This window comes from Lycium barbarum, chromosome 7 (assembly GCF_019175385.1).
Source record: "Lycium barbarum isolate Lr01 chromosome 7, ASM1917538v2, whole genome shotgun sequence".
In the NCBI taxonomy this organism is placed as follows: Eukaryota; Viridiplantae; Streptophyta; class Magnoliopsida; order Solanales; family Solanaceae; genus Lycium; species Lycium barbarum.
The window spans coordinates 11,450,806-11,455,621 of NC_083343.1; positions in this window are offsets into that span (position 1 = coordinate 11,450,806).

Sequence of the window (4,816 nt, forward strand, 5' to 3'; positions counted from 1 at the left end):
GTGGTCATGGGTATAAAAGCACGATAGATACGTGAGACATGAATGCGGTCTTTAACCTTAGACATGAGTACAACCTGATGTGAGAAACATGAAAGAACATTTCCTTGCATAGCTTACTATCGTATGGAGTCTTAATTCTTGTATCTTAAACATGGAGTGTAAAGCTTTAACAATGGCATAAGATAGGTATGCTATGCATGTGTAGAGTACATTTGGGCATTGGTACTACATAGTGCATGAATTATTCTGGAATTGGAAACGTTACACACTTAAAACCCGCTATTCTATCTAGAACTTTATCTCATAACATAAGTACCTAGTACTTGATCTCAACGGGCATAACAAAAATCGTCTTCTACGCACCTTATCTTGGCTACATGAAACTGTGATCTTCTGACATTATCCTCTGATGCCTATCAACTTACGAAACACAACATCTATATTGACACCTTATCATATTATCTCCCCCTTAGTGCCTGTGGATCCCTTAAGTTAGCGATAAGTGGTCATCTAGTGGTTCCGCTAATTTCCTCTAAAATACTGACGACTCATTTATTTTGCTTACTTCAAGCAAGTCTTACTTAGTGGGAAAATTGTATTACTTAAATATATGGGTTTCTAATGTACATAACTGGCATAACCTGGCTTTGTCAGTCTTGGGGAAAACGCTTTTTTGATAATTCTTAAAGGTTCTTCTTCGGTAGCTTGCTCTCTTACTGCTTAGATGGTTTTCTTCTTTCACCCATGTCTATACCTCAAATTTAACTTAAAACCTTTGGGTTCTAACGTGCCTTCGGTGTATTTAGACGATTACCCACTCACTAGTATTAATTTCACTAAGTAACTCAAATCTTACTTCTACTAACTCTGCTGAAATTTTCTAATTCACCGTATCTACTCAAACTTAATTACTAAGCTTCTGTTACCACTTGCTAGTATCATATTCTCTAATTCTTCTCTGAGTACTAAAGTGAAACATAAGGTTATTTCTAACTTTTCCTTCTCATCTGACTCTATTCTTGGATTGTATACTATCTTTCTGAACTATAGATATAGATTACACTTAGGGAAATTTCATCTGTCTCAAACGAGAAATTGGAACAACTAACCCCACTTTCAAAATTATACCATACTATACACATCAGGGATAAAATACTTAATAACATAACCCTAAGAGGGAATTGTCATATCTTTTTATCTCATAGAATATTTTCTTCTTGTAGTAACTTACTAACGTCATACTCTCTAGGTCTGATTTGAATAAGCTTAAATAATCTAAAACTATCCCTAGAAATTTAATATCATCTGCTCGTGGTTAACTTCATAACATGTTACCTTGTAGGGTCTTAAATCTGAACTATCATCCTTATACTATAGCTCCATGTTCAAAGAACCCAAATAAACTTACTATGTAAGGTAAATAGCCTACATATACTACCATACTGAAACTTGTCAAAAAAAAAATGGTGTTACCATCTGTTAAACACACCAGGCCCATTTGGCGAGTCTTGGTCTTAAATTTCCTTCTCATCGCTTACACATTCGATACGCCTAGAATTCAATAGAAAAAGAATGTCACTTATTGCTCTAAGTTTCATGGCACGAGTTAGAATAATTCCCGATGACTTCATCTAAAATCAACATACCGATAATGATTAGATTTACATCTTCCTCATTCGTTGAGACAAGGCGTATTCGGTAGAATGGGGAACAATGCATGAGTTCAATTGATTTCTGATAACATAGCTCTATTGCACGATCTAGAGTTGAAAGAAGTGAGACAATCTTAAATGTCTTGGTGGTCAACTGTTTATATGTGTGGCGCACACACACATATAAAAGTGACCCCACTGGACACGATTTCATAGACTCCTTAAGACACTTGAACCTAGGCTCTGATACCAAGCTTTGTAACGCCCCGAACCATGGCCTGAGCGTAACACGGCACTCGGTGCCTTGCTGCATGTGACCGAGCGAACCACATGACTTGCTGAGTCTACTTGGGACATGAACTGATGCGGAATATAAAGTAAACATGCATGAATTGTGAAAACATGGAATTCAATAATCATAAGTCTGAAAATATTATTATTATTATTATTATTATTATCGTCTCTATGAAACCTCTGACACGAATCTGTCTGCTAAACTGTTCACCGGGACAAGGCCCTCGGCATACCTTAAATGCATAACTGACATAAATAGAAGTAAAGACACAACCCCGAATGAGATGGGGCTCACCAAAAGCTGATACGAGCAGTGTCCTAACGAGCAAATCTGCTGTCCTGTCAATCAATACCTGCATCGTGAAATGCAGGCCCCCGGGCAATAGAAAGGGGACGTCAACACATTGAATGTACTGGTACGTAAAGAAACCGAAAGAAATAACATTAGACCTGGAATAACATGATAAGAACTGAAACTGAAAACCTGGACATGAACATGAGCATGATCATGAGTACATATATATATATAACATAAGTAAAACATGATAAGTAGGGAGATCATTTCATAAACCGACATGTGATATCACCACATGGGTACGTGGAGTCTGGTACCTCGCCGGACCAGCAGAGCCCCCATACCTTGCCAGGGTATGAGGTGGTATCGTGCCTGATGGATCCATTCAGTGTAAAATTAAGGTATCGTCCTAACTAGGCGGAGCGATCCTTGTCCTATGGTGGCTACATAGTTTCAGGCTATCTGAGCCTTTTCGGTAATTCGTGCAACTCCCAAAAACATGAGCATAATATAGTTGGCTAAGAAGCCCATGATTTTCGTGAATTAACTTGTACTTGTCTTGTAATCATGATTTCACGAAATAACTTGTAAACATGGTTTCATGAAATAACTTGTAAACATGGTTTCATGAAATAACTTGTATTTAGTATGTATGTATCTTGTATCATAGCATGAAAGTAATTATATAATATAGTTGCATGAAAACTTGTAGACATGTAGGATAGTCATGAAATAATCATTTTTATTTAAAAACATGCATGCTAGAACCCATGGAATACGAGATATGGATTTTTCATGGATTACGGACTGATTCTCAATAATCATATGGAGTTATTAAGAACACAATGATATAATCATAGCAATACATACATAATATAATCATGGACATGGACCTAGGGTTATCATGAGCATAGTATAGAATAGAAACCCTAGTGTTGTAAAGTTTCATACTTTATTGGTTAGGAGGCGTGGGGAAGAACAATGATGTTCCCACACATAGATAGTAACTCTACATACCTTAATCGCTCCAAAACTTGAACAAAAGTCTGAATCTTTGAAGAAGAATTCCAGAAGCTTTGAATTTGGAAACCTTGAGAGGATTTTCACTGATTTTCGAAGCTACTGTTCGTGGCTCAAAGGGTACTGCTTCAGACCTCCGAATCCAATCTCCACCATTCATATTTTAGACTTATGTGTTAGGAATACTAGGTTAAAATTTGGGCTTGATCCAACGGTTAGATTATCGGAAAACACTAAATTAATATGGCTGGTCGGAATGAAACTCAACAGAAAAATACTAGAGTTTTCTCCATTTTTTTACAACTCTTGATTTTTATAGGGTAACGGGATGGATGGATTTATTCTAGTCTTTATAAATGATAAATATTGTAGAATACAAAGGTTCTTGATTAAAATATTTACCTTGGAGGAAACCTTAGGAAATTAGATTGCCAAACCAAATTCTTGAAGGTTTCTTGATTTTTCTTGATTGCAAGAATGAGTTTCTTGCAAGATTGAAGTGTCTAGGTTCTTTAGGGATGGAGGTAGAGAGAAAAAGAATAGTCTCTTAGGGTTTAGAATAGTGTTAGAGACGTTTTTACTTCATACAATAATAAAATAAGGAGTCCCAATTCGAGTAGGAAAAGGCTAAAAACGTAACCCAAAACCTGAAAATTCTGCTCCAACCAGTGATAGTAAAACAGGAATAATTATTAGCACAGAGTTCCGTTTGAGCTCCATAAGATACCGTTGGAAAGCTATTCCAAAGGGCTACAACTTTCATGTTTGACGTTTACCCAAATTATCAACTAATCAAGGAGTTACGGGTGCCCGAAGTAGGCTGGTCAACCACTTTCGTAATATGTACAAACTTTCAAATTTTTCTCTAAAACTCTAACGTTACGAGTCTAACATGAGTTCTAAGACACGAGGCGTTACATCTTCCCTTTAAATACATGAATATATATCATATACACTTTTTCTTTTGGATTGCATTGTTTATAGTAGGGGTTTGACCACGGGCGGATTTAGAGGGTGGGGAGGTGTTCACCCGAACACCCTCGGCAACAAATTACATTGTATATATAGGGTAGATTTTCTGTGTTTATGTACATATATTAACTTTTGAATATCTTGAACAAATGCAAAAGGTTAGCTCAAGCAGTCTAGGGTATTCAAAATTGTCTCTAGCGTCCTAGGTTTGATTCCAGTGGTAACATAATTTTTTATATTTAGCTTTTGTTGTTTTTCGGGAAACTCCTTGAGTGAAAATCCTGAATCCGCCACTGTACTTGACAATTATTGGATCAACAACAACATACCTAGTATAATTCTATCATGTGGGGTCTGGGAGTTTACGCAGATTCTACCCTTACCTTTTATACTTATTGGATCATATAACACTAAAATATCAAAACATTAAGGGGTTGTTTTGTATGCTGCACAAGCATTAACGGTCTTGGGATAAAAATTTAGTATTGTATTATCCCTTGTTTGGTTATTAATCCTGGGATAAGTTATACCAGAATTAGAAATAGTACTATTGGGATAAGTTATCCCTGCCAGATGGTGGAAT